The sequence below is a fragment of the Bolinopsis microptera genome, chromosome 8 (genome assembly GCF_026151205.1).
Source record: "Bolinopsis microptera isolate Bmic1 chromosome 8, MBARI_Bmic_1.0, whole genome shotgun sequence".
NCBI classification, from domain to species: domain Eukaryota; kingdom Metazoa; phylum Ctenophora; class Tentaculata; order Lobata; family Bolinopsidae; genus Bolinopsis; species Bolinopsis microptera.
This window is the reverse complement of record NC_087079.1, coordinates 2,848,386-2,866,240: the sequence shown is the minus strand read 5'-3', so window position 1 is coordinate 2,866,240 and position 17,855 is coordinate 2,848,386. Positions and strand designations below refer to the sequence as shown.

The 17,855-nt window shown below is 42.0% G+C and overlaps 1 protein-coding gene across 3 annotated transcripts in view; it reads right to left on the bottom strand.

Moving 5' to 3' along the window:
• The window catches only part of LOC134819166 (uncharacterized), a 93,306-nt gene extending 76,506 nt beyond the window's left edge, over positions 1-16,800 (bottom strand). For all 3 annotated transcript variants that reach the window (XM_063828951.1, XM_063828950.1, XM_063828952.1), the window contains exon 1: positions 16,795-16,800. The gene's annotated coding sequence lies outside the window, so the exon portion shown is untranslated. The remainder of the gene's footprint in view (positions 1-16,794) is intronic.
• Positions 16,801-17,855: the final 1,055 nt, after the last annotated feature.

The following is a 17,855-nucleotide window of genomic DNA, read 5'->3' as shown; positions in this document are numbered from 1 at the left end:
AAATGTAAAATTTTGTAATTGGCTCAAAATGATCGAAATAGCTTAAAACACGGAGAAAAGTAGTTTTTACTTGTAGAAAAACTTTGAGTCCTCAAACGTTCGGTCACAGGTCTGGAAGGGTTGACAACGTCAATCAAGTATCCACCCGAAAGCAACCCGAAGAGATTTTTACAGCATGTGATAATTGATGCAATTAATCGAAACTATTAGTTTTGCTATAAGAATTCGTATTTTAAGATTTTTACTGTTAACGACTGCTTTTCTTACTTACTGTATAAAAAATGGATTTAAAAATCATTTTCTGAAATAAAAAAAGTCTTAAAAAATGGAAAAAAATCGGATTTTTGATGGTTTTGAGTGCCTTCTAGCGTTCATATTAATGTCCGTTCATAATTATGTCCGTTCATTTAATGTCCGTCCAAATAAGGTCCGATAAGGTATATCATCAACTTCCTACACTTAACTTGGGTCTTATAATTAAATGGACAAAAATAGGCAAAGGCTAGACCCCCTTCAAACGCTTCAGCTTTTAAACAAATCTTACCAATTTGGCTATATTTGGATTTGGTAGTAATTTAACAAAAAAATAGCTATAATAGCTATAGCCTTAGGGGCTAGGTGGCCTAGTGGTTAGAGCATCCGCCTTCTGCGCAGAAGGTCCAGTTTTCGAACCCCAGTTAAATGAGGAAGGGTACCTGTTAAAAGTGCAAGAAACTTCCTAGGATACCCCTTCAGTGCATACTGTACATAGTACTATTAACTATTATTATATAACTTTGTTTAGTTACAGAATACAGACGCGATCGCTGTTGTATATCTTTTACGGTTTTTGCGGAAAGTCGCGTTAAAGTTGATGCCGTGGTGTCAGTAAAATGGCACGGAATACTATTACTATCGTCTCGCTTTATATAATATATATAGTAAGATGTATTTTTAAAACCATTGTTACTTTGGTACATAGTTTATACTTCATAACATGTGAAGCCATTGAACCTGGACAATGGGGACCTTTACTGATAGTTTAAATTCGACATATGACGTCATCTAGCGTCATCTAGCGTGAAATATCGCCAGATGATGATAGATGACGCTAGATGACGCTAGATGACGCTAGATGACGCCAATTAGCGACATTGTCGCTAAGTGCACGGCACCTTTCGAATGTCGCTATCTAGCGCTTTCTAGCGCTATCTAGCGCTATCTAGCGCTATATGACGCTATATGACGCTATATGACGCTAGATGACGCTAGATGACGCTAGATGACGCTAAGCACGCATTACCTGAGGACCCCAGGCTATTATGTTCATTAACATAAAGATTTGGCGGAATGACAGGCTGAGCGCGGCCCAGTAAAGCACGCAGCACTGACGCCAGGCGACAGATAGCGCTATTTTCATAAAATTTCCGCCCTTTTTTTTGCGACATCTAGCGGTATCTAGCGCTATCTAACGCTATATGTCGCAACGACATCTGACGCAGCGCTATCTAGCGCTATCTAGCGCTATCTGGCGCTATCTAGCGGAGAATGTCGGTTTGTGACAGTTTACGCTAGATAGCGCTAGATAGCGCTATCTAGCGCTAGATATCGCGGCGACAGCTAGCGCTAGATAACGCTATCTAGCGTAAACTGTCACAAATCGACATTCTCCGCTAGATAACGCTTGTTAGCGATAGATAGTGCTATCTAGCGGAGAATATCGGTTTGTGACAGTTTACGCTAGATAGCGCTATCTAGCGCTAGATATCGCGGCGACAGCTATAGCTATGGCTATAGTTGTTTATGTTAAACGTTAAATATCTAACGGTGGTTATAAGTTTTATTTTTAACGTTGCAAAACGTTTATTATTTGACGTCAGATCAAGGTTACCTTACTAACTATAAGCAGAGTTTAAGATTCAACTACATTTTAAAGTTGTATGTAGGTTACATATAATTATAAAACGTTGTTAAAGGTTAAATATCTAACGTTGGTTATAGCCTATAGGTTTTATTTTTAACGTTGCAAAACGTTTATTATTTGACGTCAGATCAAGGTTACCTTATTAACTATAAGCAGGGTTTAAAATTCAACTACATTTTAAAGTTGTATGTAGGTTACATATAAAACGTTGTTAAACGTTAAATATCTAACGTTGGTTATAGGTTTTATTTTTAACGTTGCAAAACGTTTATTATTTTACGTTAGATCAAGGTTACCTTATCAACTATAAGCAACGTTCAAAACTCAACTAAATTTTAACGTTGTATGTAGGTTACATATATAAACTTTGCCGGCTGGTATAGGCTTAGACTAATATTTTGAGAAAAAGCGGCGCGTGATAGTAAATTACGAGTATCACCCGTTAACGAGTGAGATTCGTCCAGTATAACCTGTTTATGCTCTAACCATAGCCCTCTCGCTAGTAGTACGCTTAGACACATGGCTATGTGAAAGAAGATGATGTAAAGATCTAAATGTTAAATTAGCATTTGCAAATTAATAGTATTGAAATCTCGCACAGCAAGTTATTAAAAGAATGTAATGAGTAGGCTATCCATTATCGGTATGAAATCTTTTATCTAGATAAACAGATAAAAATTTAGGTTTTATCTAGATAAAACCGATAAAACCGATAATTTTTCTGCTGAAGGCCAAAGCCAAAATGTTTTCCAAATTTCACAAAAACTGATTGTCGACTTTTATTACTGTTTACCAGTAATCTTGCTAAAGTACAACTTCCTTTCTTTTGAAAATATTAGAGCATCAGTTTTCTTCTCCGGGGAACAATAGTGTACCAGTTCTCTTCAAAACAGTAGACCAACGGTTTGTCTTCTCCTAAGAACAGTAGTGTACCAGTTCTCTTCAAAACAGTAGATCACCGTTTCCTTCTCCTAAAAACAGTAGTGTACCAGTTCTCTTCAAAACAGTAGACCAAGGGTTTCCTTCTCCTGAGAACAGTAACGCACTAGTTCTCTTCAAAACAGTAGACCACCGGTTTCCTTCTCCTGAGAACAGTAACGCACTAGTTCTCTTCAAAACAGTAGACCACCGGTTTCCTTCTCCTGAAAACAGTAGTGCAACAGTTCTCTTCAAAACAGTAGACCACTGGTATCCTTCTCCTGAGAACAGTAACGCACTAGTTCTCTTCAAAACATTAGACCACCGGTTTCCTTCTCCTGAGAACAGTAACGCACTAGTTCTCTTCAAAACAGTAGACCACCGGTTTCCTTCTCCTGAGAACAGTAGTGCACCAGTTCTTTTCAAAACAGTAGACCAAGGGTTTCCTTCTCCTGAGAACAGTAACGCACTAGTTCTCTTCAAAACAGTAGACCACCGGTTTCCTTCTCCTGAGAACAGTAACGCACTAGTTCTCTTCAAAACAGTAGATCACCGGTTTCCTTCTCCTGAGAACAGTAGTGCACCAGTTCTCTTCAAAACATTAGACCACCGGTTTCCTTCTCCTGAGAACAGTAGTGCACCAGTTCTCTTCAAAACAGTAGACCACCGGTTTCCTTCTCCTGAGAACAGTAGTGCACCAGTTCTCTTCAAAACATTAGACCACCGGTTTCCTTCTCCTGAGAACAGTAGTGCACCAGTTCTCTTCAAAACAGTAGACCACCGGTATCCTTCTCTTGAGAACAGTAGTGCAACAAATACCAATTCTCCTCGAAACAGTAAAACATTTAAAGTGATTCAGTGAACCGTTTCCTTATCCTGTGGATAACTTGGAGCAACAGATTCCTCCTCCTGAAGACAATGTTTCACATCTAGAACACTTACGGAATTTAATTGAGTGCCCTGCCGCCTGCCGGTATTTTTGACTCTTGTTAACAGTAACATGCTCGTTCCTGTCTCCAGAATGGTTGTAAGGTAGAACGCCAGCACCCTAGCCTCAAGATAACAATGTCAATAACTTTCTCTAGACTTCTACAGTTCTACAGTTCTACAGTTCCATAGGTATACAAATGTAAATAAACCTCTTAAGCTCACATTTAAGTAAACTACCTCTTCTATCATACTATAAAACGTTTGGGACTGTTTCTTGGATTACTTGGGAAGGCAAAAAACACTAATATTTCTTTAAAATTTTACGGTATTGTGGCAGTTTTTTCGGTAATTTCTAGTGAATTTTTATACCGATAAAAATATGTTTTATCTAGATAAACAGATAACCTTTTTTAACGAATTATCGGAGATAATTATCGGTAACGATTATCGGAGTGGATAGCCTAGTAATGAGAGTCGAGCCGAATTTATTGTTCAGTAATCACATATATCGTACCCACGAGTTTTCAGTTTACGAACTACAGGCAAGTGTGAAGTGCAAGCGCGAAAGCTTTAGTGCAATTTAGCTACGAAAATACCAAAACCCCTAAAATGCGATGCATTCAGTATTTAGAATTAATATATTATAAATTTATAAGTTATGTCAATCCTCTTACCTGGGAACCCAGGCTATTATGTACATGTTCATAAACATTAAGATTTGGCGAATAAAGATTTGGCGGAATGACAGGCTGAGCGCGGCCCAGTAACAATCCTCGGGATCGGAATTATTTTGGATAAATACTTTACATGACAGCTTTGAGCTTCGAGTAATCTAATTGACGATGTTTGTTGTAGCGCGATGCACTACTGGGCCGCGCCGCGCAGCCAATAATATAATGCTTCTTGCAACCACTAGTGCTTTACTAAACATACTTGGTCAGTACGTTACTTTATGTACGAACTTTTAAAAGGTATCGAACTGTACAAATTTTAAAAAGCTGTCGAGGAATTTTTACCGAATTTTAAAAAAAATTTTTGTTTTTTAATCAGTAATCACTTCAGTCCGAAAAATTTGTTATTTTTGTCCGGGAGGTTACATTTCAGATTTAAATATTAACATGCATCCGCACGTCATCGTTTCCCGCCATTTTAACACAAATTTTTGCAATTAGCTTTTTATTATTATATATTTCGAAAATTTAGGAGGCGAATTTTTCCCAAACTAATCCCAAACTGAAAAAACGTGCCGAACTGTACGAATTTTTTACGACTTTTGTACGAACTGACCAACTATGTTACTAAATTGGCGATATGCACCATGACTGGGCCTCGCCGAGCTGTGAACATGAACAGTGAAGGATTGACATCGTGAATCAACGCGATGCGTTACTGTGAGTGTGTCGCGCCGCGCATCCAAAAATGCTTCTCGGTATCCAATAATGCTTTTCGGCGAAATGCACCACTGAGCTGTGAAAGATTGGCATCATGAATCAACGATGTTAGTAACTTGTATAAATTTCGTCGAAATAGTACGTGCCGCTTTCTTCCGATCCCGAAATGTTAAGGGTCGACGGTCGTTTACATATTAGTATTTTACTGGGCCGCGCTCAGCCTGTCATTCCGCCTAATCTCTATTCTCTAATCTCAATCTCTAATGTTGTTTAACAACATTAAAGCCTGGGGTCCTCAGGTAAATTAGTATTACGTAATCAGCTGAGGAGGTTGGGGTTTTCAAATGATTATTGATTACGCTAGTGTAATATTTACATAAATATAATAGCTATAATGGTAAAACTGATTACGGGGTATGTGAACGACCCCTCATTGTTAGTAATCAGTTCCATACATAGCTATTAAGCTATTAGTATTATGTCACAATCACACTAGCGAGCATAATAATTTGGAAAACCCCGGCCGGCGGCATCAGGCCCTTTATATAATTATAATATGTAAACGACCCCTTGATTAAGTGATATTTAATATTTTGTTCCACTCAGCCGAATATTTGATAAATCGAGTGTAATAGTTGGGTGACTTCGACGAGCCGCGCAAGCTTATAGTTACACACACACACACACACACACACACACACACACACACACACACATACACACACACACACACACACACACACACACATACACACACACACACACACACACCCACACCCACACCCACACCCACACCCACACCCACACCCACACCTACACCCACACCCACACCCACACCCACTGTCTCACACTTCCTTGGACAGTGTCCAGCTATTGCCCAAATTAGAGGTCAATATTTCCAGGACTACTACCTCTCTGTCAATGACATATTCGACAACCAACACATCACCACAATTGTCAATTTCGCAAACCGCACCAAACGCTTAATTGTGCCGGAAGAGCTGGATCAGACCGGGGTGACTTAAAGTATTATCTCATATGCTGTCTCGTCTCGTTTTACTTTTCCAAACCCAGCTGGCATTTAAGCGTATCATTTTGACTCATATATCATCTTACACCATCCTCCACCAATCACTCTGATTTCACCGGCAACCTTCCCCAAGGTTGCCACACCCCAGAGGTAGGCAGAGCATCTCAATGCTATCCTCTCGTGGGCTATCTTGGCCCAGCCTCTCTTAAAAAAAAAATTAAAAAAAAAAAAAAAACCCACACCCACACCCACACCCACACCCACACCCACACCCACACCCACACCCACACCCACACCCACACCCACACCCACACCCACACCCACACCCACACCCACACCCACACCCACACCCACACCCACACCCACACCCACAACCACACCCACACCCACACCCACACCCACACCCACACCCACACCCACACCCACACCCACACCCACACCCACACCCACACCCACACCCACACCCACACCCACACCCACACCCACACCCACACCCACACCCACACCCACACCCACACCCACACCCACACCCACACCCACACCCACACCCACACCCACACCCACACCCACACCCACACCCACACCCACACCCACACCCACACCCACACCCACACCCACACCCACACCCACACCCACACCCACACCCACACCCACACCCACACCCACACCCACACCCACACCCACACCCACACCCACACCCACACCCACACCCACACCCACACCCACACCCACACCCACACCCACACCCACACCCACACCCACACCCACACCCACACCCACACACACACCCACACCCACACCCACACCCACACCCACACCCACACCCACACCCACACCCACACCCACACCCACACCCACACCCACACACACACACACACACACACACACACACACACACACACACACACACACACACACACACACACACACACACACACACACACACACACACACACACACACACACACACACACACACACACACACACACACACACAGAGTTAGGATTACTGTTACTGTGATAGGATATGATATCTTGTGCTATATGTAGCGACGACATCTGACGCAGCGACATATAGCGCTAGATAGCGACATCTAGCGCTAAATAGCCTGGACTGTCACGACCCAAAATTCTTCGCTATTTAGCGCTATCTAACGCTATTTAGCGCTATCTAACGCTATCTAGCGCTATATGTCGCAACGACATCTGACGCTATATAGCGCTATCTGGCGCTATATAGCGCTAGATAGCGTGAACTGTCGTAAATTGACTTATCCCGCTATCCAGCGCTTGATGTCGCCTGCGTCAGATGTCGTCGCGACAGATGTCGTCAGATGACGTCAGATATCGCTAGATGGCGTCAGATAGCGTCAGATGTCGCGGCAACATATGACGCTAGATGACGCTAGATGTCGTCCCTAGAATTTTTATGAAAATAGCGCTATCTGTCGCCTGGCGTCAGTGCTGCGTGCTTAGCGTCATCTAGCGTCATCTAGCGTCATCTAGCGTCATCTAGCGTCATATAGCGTCATATAGCGCTAGATAGCGCTAGATAGCGCTAGGTAGCGCTAGATAGCGACATTCGAAAGGTGCCGTGCACTTAGTGACAATGTCGCTAATTGGCGTCATCTAGCGTCATCTAGCGTCATCTAGCGTCATCTATCATCATCTGGCGATAGTTCACGCTAGATGACGCTAGATGACGCTAGATGACGTCATATGTCGAATTTCAACTATCAGTAAAGGTCCGACAATGGCACATACACGACACACAGTGCTCCACCAGAAGCCCCATTTCAAGGATAATTCTATCACTCCGTGCTTTATTTATACTAGCAGGAACCCGTATAATATAACCCTAAACGGTGTCAAGACTCAAAATACTAAAATAATTATTACCTATTTAATTGGCGTTTTTGACACCACTTGGGGGTCCAAATTTTCGGTTCTAAAATCATTATTCCTTGGCCAATTTTTTATTTTTTCATGCTGATTTGAAGGCCATTAAAGCATTTGACCCAGCCAAAAAAGTTCCAGTTGTATATCTTTTACGGTTTATGCGGAAAGTCGCGTTAAAGTTGATGCCGTGGTGTCAGTAAAATGGCACAGATATATATAGGATTAAACAGGATTAAACATGAAATTACCAGAGAGAACACTAACGGACTCGTCTTGGCTATACAAGAATGAATAAAAGAATAAATGAATAAATAAAATTATCAAAACTGAATCATTTAAAAATAGTAAAATTTAACCGTTTACAATTTCACGAAAATAAAAGAAGATCGTCTATAATAATTTAAGGTAATACAGTAAATAAAGTTCGAGTACTACATCTGTTTGCGAGGGTTAAGGGACGTTTTAGGAGGATTACGTAGATTTGAGGAGTCTGCAAGGTACTTCCCGAACTCTTTTATATGGGGTGAGTTCATTATTGCTCCATATTCTTTTAGCATCAACAGGCTTTTGAGGTTGTCAGAGAGGTTGGACCTGAGTTGATGGTAGTAGGGGCACTCAGTTAGGACGTGGTCTTCGGTTTCTAGAATAGGAGTTTCAAAGAAGGGGAGCTCCTCTAAAAAACGTATGACATCCGTTTCTGAGGAGCAGCAGAAGCGACACGTTTTAAGAGCTGTGTTGAGTTGATCTTTGGTGTAGCGACCTTTTTCTATCCTAAGATCGTGACTGCTAGATCGGAGTTTAGCAATATTGACCCTTTTAAGCCGGCAGGGGAGCTGTAAATAGGGTTCTTCGCCAAACTCGAATTTAACCGCTGTGTAGAAAGACATTTTGGGCTGGTTGAGGAGATCTCTCTTCCAATGGTCAACAAATGTCTCATGTATGTACTCACAAGCGTCTAGGGTGGGTGATAACTGCGGCTTGGAGACTGTACTCATCTTGGCAATAGTTGACCACGCATCATACCAGGTTAGATTCAGTAGCTTTTGCTCTTGAAAGGTGTGGTGCAAAAGAGTGTTCACGTTACCTTCTACCGCCAGGGATGCCCGATGGAAGTAAGCTAAACATTGGGGAATGACGGTAACTGTCCAGGGGGTTCTACCAGTGTCACCATAGCAGAAGTTGTTATTAGCTTTCTTGTGAACGCCTAGTATCCATTTGAGAATCTTCAGATGAGTTGTTTCGAGCGGATCTTTAGCTGCAGATTTAGGCAGGCTCACTTCTTCTTTTTTCGACAGGATAGCCTTTACGATGTTTGTTGATGAGAGCCAGACGGGACATGCATAGGTCGCTACAGGCTTTACTAGACTATCGATGAGTTTAAGCATCGTGCTGGTAGTGAGCGCTTTCGTGTTGATAATTCGCCTCATTGAGAAGAATGAGCGTAGAGCTTTCTTCCTAAGTTCGTCGATAGCTTGCTTAAACGATCCATTCAGAGAGAATTGGATTCCGAGATAGCAGTATCTTTTTACTGGTATAATGTCCAGGCTTCCTAGTTTAAAGCCATAAGAACATTTAAGTGTTCGTGAGCTTGTATTGAAGACCATCACACTGGTTTTGTCGATGTTCACTGATAACTCCCATTTTTCTGCATAGTCGTGCAAGCAATTCAGCAGCGATTGTAGGCTGAACGCGTCAAGTGCTAGGAGGACTAAGTCGTCAGCCCATAGGAGGTGGCTTACTTTGATGCCGTTTAAAATTGGGACATTCAACTCTTCGATTTGTTCCAGTCTGATGGAAAGCTCGTGGATATAAACTTTGAAGAGCTCAGGGGACATCGGGTGCCCTTGTTCTGTGCCGATGGTAACGTCGATAGTAGCGGAGAGCTTTTGGATCAGCTTAACTCGGGTTGACGAGTTGTTATACATGTGGCTGATGCAAGTGAAGAAATTGCCTGAGAGACCCATGTTGCCCAGTTTGAACAAAAGTGCATCCCTGCATACACTGTCAAACGCCTTCCGATAATCGACGAAGCAGGCAAATAGTCGCTTCTTCTCTTTTTTGACATATTTCTCTATGACAGTGTTCAGGGTGAGCAAGTGGTCATTACATTGTGTCCCACTCCTGAATCCCAGTTGATACGGTCGGTCGGGACAAGCTATTTCCCTAAATTCTATCAGCCGTTTAAGGAGCAAGTTCGAAAATAGCTTGCCAAGACAGCTGCCAATGGTAATGGCCCGATAGTTATCGGGGTTCTGACGGTCACCCTTTTTATGGAGTGGAGTGGTGATAGAGTTGTTCCAAGGGTAGGTTCCGCACTGAAGACAGGCATTAAAAAGCTTAACTAGAACAAGTTGGAGTTGCTCGTTGGAGTTTTTCAGCATCTCGTTTGATATCAGGTCATCGGACACACTCTTGTTGTTCTTCAGTTTCTTGATCGCATCTTTTGTCTCCTGTAAGGTGAAGTCTCGATTCAAACTGTCGACTAGGTTTTTAGTGTTCTGCAGCTCGTCGGTTGTGGGAGTAGAGACGACGTCATCATCTGTGTGGTGATTCTTACTACACTTACGGTTGTAAAGGTCGTTAAAAAATTTATGAAAGAGGAGAAGATCATAAATGTCAAATGGCTCTTCATCTTTGTGTTGTTCGGACAGTTGCTTGAGCGCCGCCCAGTTAACATTACCACTTTCGTTTATCTTTTGATTCATCTCGAACAGATATTTCCCCTTTTTCGTGCTCTTAATAGCCCGGTACTCCTTTTTTTTGAGAAAGTGCTGATTGCGAAGGAAATTGCTGTGTGGGTTGCGATTTGCATTCCTGTCAGCTCTATACTAGCCGCACTTTTCCACGTTTGGTTGTAGTAACCGAATTCGCAAGGTTGTGGTATGTTGCGACCAAATCTCTATTGAGCCGTGTTGCTTCGTCTGCTGTGTTCGCTGGTTGGTTAAGGAGGTGTTCTATTTTGTCCTTAAATGTTTGATCATTCTGTGCCGAGCGAAACTGGGTTGCTGAGTCGGCAGAGAGATTCTCTGATCTGTTCCATTTGAAGGATTTGGGTGCATCCAGGATGTCTTTAGTGTCATTACTGGTAGAGATCCTCTTCAGATGATTGGTAGAGATAGTCATAGAGAGTGGCCTGTGATCGGAGTACTGGGATATGCTCTCGATTTTGAGTTGGCGAATTTTATCGTGGAGACTCGTGGATACGCAGATATAGTCAACAGTGCTAACACCGTGGCGTTGAATACAAGTGGGTGCACCAAAAATGTCACCCAGGGTCCTACCATTGAGAATGACTAGACCAGTTGTTTGCAGGAGTTCGATGAAGGGTCGCCCGTTTGTGTTCAGCTTAAGGTCCGAGTTGTTGCGTTTCGTCAGCTGTTTGCAGTAATGGGCGTTAAGTTCGTAGTCTTTCAGGTGTCTATTGTCAGACATCATGTCATCCATTGTGCCAGTTTTAGCGTTAAAGTCACCGAGAAGAATGACATCCTCGCTGAGCGGTATATCTGCCAGGAATTCTTGGAGGTGTTCTAGAGTTGAGTTGCTGACTTCAGTTTCTATATCTCTTCTCCGCTTCTTGAAAGAACCATTGGTTGGAGAGTCGTATACATTAACTAAATAGGTGTTCCTCTCAAGATCAAAATAGTTGGCTTTCAGCTTAACTACAACGATGTCCTCCGAGGCGTTCATCTGGACATGAGTTACACCGGCTTGTAGGCTTTTATGGACTCCAATACAGACACCACCAGAATTTGACCCCTTTCGATTTGAGTTAAAGCAGCAGTAGTTACTAAAGTTAATCTCCCCTTTAGTTTCTTGCAGTGCAAAGATATCGTGGCTTTTGAAGAGATCTTGGATTTCGGGTATGTCGACTTTAGGTCCTTCAGTTTTGTCCCGAGAGTGGTTGATGTTCCAACACAGGAACCTAAGGGAGTGCCGGGACCTCTTTGATGTAGATTTAGTCATCGCTATACCTGTTAGTGCTGCGTCTTGCTTTGTTGCCCTCGTGGTAACTTAATCGGGGGAGGCGTAATGTCTTCCTCAGACCTTCCCTGAGGCGAAGCCAAAGCATGTTTTGGCCTCTCTGACTGAGTTTGAAGCCTGTGCTGGGCGAATAAGTGCTTTGGTCGCCAATCTTCTCATTTGTGAAGGTGAAGATCCTATCTTTGACTTCCGGCTTGTGGTTGTGGAGCCAAGTTATATGGTTTCTGATCTCCTCGTTGATGATACGTAACCTGTCATTGATATAAGAGTCATTAGAGGAGGGTATCAGCGCTGAGAAGCATATCTGTGCTGCTGTGGTGTTAAGCTGTGGCCTACAAGACCCGTTTTCTTGTAGAGAAAGTCATTAATCCCCGTGTGGATATATATATGGATATATATGCACTCTGGTTTGAGTCGCTTTAAGGTTTTGTTAAGTTGTTTTGAGTTCTTTCCCAAGTCAGAGTAGCTAGTATAGTTGCTTTAAAGCAGTGAACATTGAACTGACTGTTAAAGCGTCTTGGATCGAACTCATCAAAGTTCTCATCGTGGATCAGGAGTACCGTGTGTCGCCTGTAGCTTTTCCTGTCATTGATGGAGGAGCTTGTATTGCTGTTGTTCTCCCGCAGCAGTACATGGTTGCGATGGCCATTGTTACCAAGTCTGTCCTGTTCACGGTGATTCTTGGTGTTATGCTTGTTTGCTACGGTGAATCTTTTGTTGTCGTCTTTTTTAGCAACCTCTGACCATAACAGGGCTGTTGTCTGAGGCGTACCCACTGTGGCATTAGTTGGGCTGTCACAAAGCGTACTCGGTTTGCCATGGCTGAGTGTTGGCCTGGAGTTGGTTGTAGGAGGACTATGGGCAGTTACTTTGATGTCAGCTAAGGATTGGTTGCTGCTACTCAGTGCTTGTAATGTCTCCTCTACATTTAACTCGAGAACCTCTATCCTCGTCCTATTTGAGGCACTTGTGGTTTCATTCGCCTCGACGGTAGGGCGAAGCTCATGTTTCAATTCTAAAATTGACTCGTGTGTTTGGTTGAGAGTAGACTTGGCAATTGCCTTTGTGGCTTTTGTTAAGTTTTCATGGCCAATTTCAAGGGTCTCGATTCTCATTTTGTTTGCAGAATTGGTTTTTTTCATATCTTTAAGAGTGAAACTTTGCATAGTGTTTAGTTTATCTGACAACTGGGCTTTGGAGTTGGTCAATTTCTCTAATATCATGTTCTGCTCATCTACTGCTGCTCGAAGTTTCTCAAGATCATCCCTAATTCCATTCAGTTTGGTGTCAATTGGGCCTAATTTGTTTTTAATGGCAATTGACATGCTTTTATCCGATGTGGTTGGCGATGATATAATGAGGTCAGAGATTGCTTTTTGTTGTAGCATCTCATCTTTGAGTTCAAGCAAGCTATCCTGAAGCACCGACATGGACCGTTTCAGCTCTGAGCAGTTATTGCAACTGGACTGTGTCAGGTGGTCCTCGGGGTTAGCACCCAGGTTTTGTCTGTTTTCATCATTGTTATCATGAGTGATTTGCTCATCAATTTGTAGAGGGATCCTAGCATCGCCTGAACCAGTAGAGTCTTTATCCCGCTTTTTCTTCTTTTTGCTCTTCAACTTTTTACTTTTCGAGCTCTCAGTAAAAGATTGCATCTGGGATGGTGTGGAGTGGGGTTTAGTATCCGGGCTGCTGGCCGGGTGTCCATCTGGCGTTGTGTGGTCAGCAAGATTATCGGAATTTGGCTCATTTACGGGAGATTCGGTGTTCTGTGACTGGATAGTATTGTCATAGAGTAAGTTCCCATGTAGTTTCTCGTCTAGACGGTCAAAAACGAGTCGAGTTGTTACATGACACCCGTGTTGGCTTTTGCAGAATGCAACAAGGTCGTTTTTTCTTTCTCGGGCGGAGTTACTCAGGGGGAGATTGTTTGCGAGGAGCTCCAATTTAATCACCGAGTCTCCGAGTTTGTTGGTTAGATGTGTGACCAGTTTCATTGTTTCCGTGCTATATATATATCGTCTCGCTTTATATATAGTAAGATTCTATGTGATTAGTCCCAGAGCTGGAGTCTGAGGTGTAACCCCAGGAAGCCACTCCTGTACACTGATTAGGAGAGAATAAAACCTAAACGTAAATCAGATTCCAGTCTAATAATTGTACCCAAGTTAAGGGGGGGGGGGGGGGGGGGGGGGGGGTGGATTTTTTTTGCGAAACTTGGTTTCGAGATAGCAGTTGACCAACAAACTAGAACCGCGCCGGTGACCGAACTTTTGAGGGGGTCCCGGACCCCAACCGCCAAACGGTGCCCGCGGGGCAGCCACGCCCATATTTGGTCCAAATTAGGCCTAATTTAGCCAAATACCCTGAACATGCGTAAAACCCAGATTTAAGGTGCTCTACTTGTAGCTAGTAGTCCCCTGAACTCGTATATGAAATGTCATCAAGATTGGACAAAAAATAACGGAGTTATCAGCTAAAAACTATATGCCCATATTTGGGCATACGCACCTAATTTGATCGATTTTGGCCCATAAATTAGTCAAATATCGTTATTTTTGATATTGGTATTTTTAACCCATTATAATGATCATTGAAGCGCTTCAATAACCACAGCAAGGATCAAAGAAAGCAGTTTAATGGTAAATGCAGAAATTGACTGATGGACGATGGAATTCTGTGCCCACTACTAACGGACCGACATCATAGTACATAACTAAATTGATATATTACTTAAACTTTAATTTAGCGATCACATCTCATCTGCTGTTTGATCTTTAACCATCAGAGAATATCCAGAAAATTGTTGACCGTGATTAATGGTAGAGTTATTCTCATGATATCAGTAGGGACTCACTGTCGATGACATGCTTGTTCTCCAATTCCATGTGGTATTATTTATTAATTATTATGTGTACATTATTTATTATACCGTCCCCACCGGAGGTGGTGCACTTATTTGAACAATAAAATTACATAGCATTAACCATTACGAAATTGTGTTTTCAGTGATTGTGATATTTGACGTTGCTAATATGGAACGTGGATGCCATAATCTTAGTTCAAAACTTGGATACATACTTATCGTAACCTATTTGTCTTTTCTCGTATTTTTATTTTGCCAAAGTCTTATCCAACGTGACAAAGGAGCACACGTGTCCTTATCAACTGATGTGGACTCTGTGCAAGCAGTGTCGGAACTACAATCCCATCAGTTGCGTTCATTGGGAGGAAGTGAAGGATCTAACAGTAGCGCAGGTGTCATAGAGAATGCCTTGAAGGAAGTTTCAAACAATTCGGCAGCGGCTGTTATTAGGAAGCAACATGAGTTTAAAGCGATTACTATAACTACCACTACCACTTCCCAAACCGATAATATAGCTAATACTACTGCCACTACTTCTAAAACTGTCTCACCGAGCGACAAAGTAAAGCAATCAGCAAGCTTTTCTCACAAATTGAAATATCGTCTCCAATTTCCCGACAAAGGCTTGTGTGTTGGCATTTCCAAATTAAAGAGACTTACACTGTCTTTTTGTAATCCGGTTAAACAACAAGCTTTCTACCACATCAACGGATTTCTGAGATCTGTAGAATTTTCACTTTGTGTCGGTTTGGCGGGATTCAACAACTCTACCTCTGGTGACAGTCTGACACTGCTAGATTGTACACAAGCAATCAGTTTGAACTTAGAAAAAGGTACACTCATCTACAGGGATGATCAAGCAGATGGTCGTGGAGTACTCTGCATTGCTCCCGAAGGAGGTGGAGGCATATGGTTGGGAAAGAAAATAGTTCTGACTAAAAAATGTAAAAAAGATGCATCGCAGATTGATCTCCTTGAGGAAAGTGCATTTCTACGTGACAGAGCAGCGCTTTTAATGCCGTCTGGAGATAAGTCTTGTGATTCACCATCCAATAACCGACCACCAATGGCTAAGCTCTTACCTGAGATACAAGTTGAAAGATGCAAAATATTATCTGAATGTGTAACTGTGGTGGTGAAGACAGCACGGAGACCTCTCCTGGTTATCAGACTTGCAGAATCAATAAAAACAGTACTCAATCAGGATCTTCCGATGATAGTGATCGATGATGGCCCCAACCCGCATCCCTCGGATATCGTGGCCAAAATTTCCCGATTCCCAAATATAAATTACGTTATAAATGAAAGTAGGGATCTTGGAATTAGTGAAGGCAGAATGATAGGAGTTAACATGGTAACGACAAAATACTTTGTAAACATGGACGACGACAATGTGGTCACAGAATCGTGGGACGCCGCTAAAATCGTAGAACTACTCGATACAACTGACTTATCTTTAGTGGGTGGGAGAACCGACTCGATGGACTGGCCTGGGTTTATGGAATTTGGTTGTGACGAATCAAAACCAACTCTTAACCATTATTGGAGATCCTGCAGGATTGCTAACCAGAGCTTGCCTTTCTTTCCAGATTGTTTGCGATGCGATCTGACCAGTAACAGTTTCATGGCAAAGACTAAAGATATTCTTGAAGTTGGTGGTTGGAGCAAGGAGCTAAAAGTACACGAACATCAGGATATTTTCTTGAGATTGAAAGCTGCTAGCAAGAAAGTTGTCTGGTGTCCTAAATTCCATGTTTTAAATTTGCACATTAACAATGATGATACAACTGTTATCGACGATGCTTACGAAAAGCTGAGATACGGTAGAGAGTGGCAGATGAAGAAGGTATTTGAGAATCATTGGAATGTTAAATACTACAAATTATTTACGGGAAGCATGGAGGAATGGCCTAACACATGGGAAAACGACAAATATTAACGAGAGGTCAAAATTGAAAATACTTGCAAGTTTAGAGCTTACTTACAGTTATTTTGAATGGATACTATTAAGATCATGTAACATAAAGTGACTCTGCAGGGTTTTGATCTTTAGAACCGTTATCCCCATGTTATAAGTAATATCCTTAAAAGGTTGGAAACATCTGGTATTCATGAATACAAAATTTAAATTGATAAAATGAGTTTTGGGTTCAAGCACAATATTGACGTTCCGTTTTCTATCACGATATCTTAATTTAGTTTGCTGTGTTTTACCTTGAAAATATCAAATCAACCAAGAAAATCTTTACAATTAAAACGGCTGCGTAAAAACTTTAAAGTGCCACCGAAACTAAATGCCGAGTTTTAACTGCCTTAAAGTTAACCTCTGTTGGAATTCTGAGCGTCAGTTTTAGTCATGACAAAATTCTTGTCGGCATTTCCATATAACCTCAGCTGTAATCTAAAAACTGTTGCCCTACTATTGCAACAGATAATATTCAACCATGTTTCAAGCAAAATTATACTCCTTTGGCTTTACAGAGAAGTATATCATCAACTTCCTACACTTAACTTGGGTCTTATAATTAAATGGACAAAAATATGCAAAGGCTAGACCCCCTTCAAACGCTTCAGCTTTTAAACAAATCTTACCAATTTGGCTATATTTGGATTTGGTAGTAATTTAACAAAAAAATAGCTATAATAGCTATAGCCTTAGGGGTTAGGTGGCCTAGTGGTAAGTGGTTAGAGCATCTGCCTTCTGCGCAGAAGGTCCAGTTTTCGAACCCCAGTTAAATGAGGAAGGGTATACCTGATAAAAGTGCAAGAAACTTCCTAGGATACCCCTTCAGTGCATACTGTACATAGTACTATTAACTATTATTATATAACTTTGTTTAGTTACAGATACAGAATACAGACGCGATCGCTGTTGTATATCTTTTACGGTTTTTGCGGAAAGTCGCGTTAAAGTTGATGCCGTGGTGTCAGTAAAAT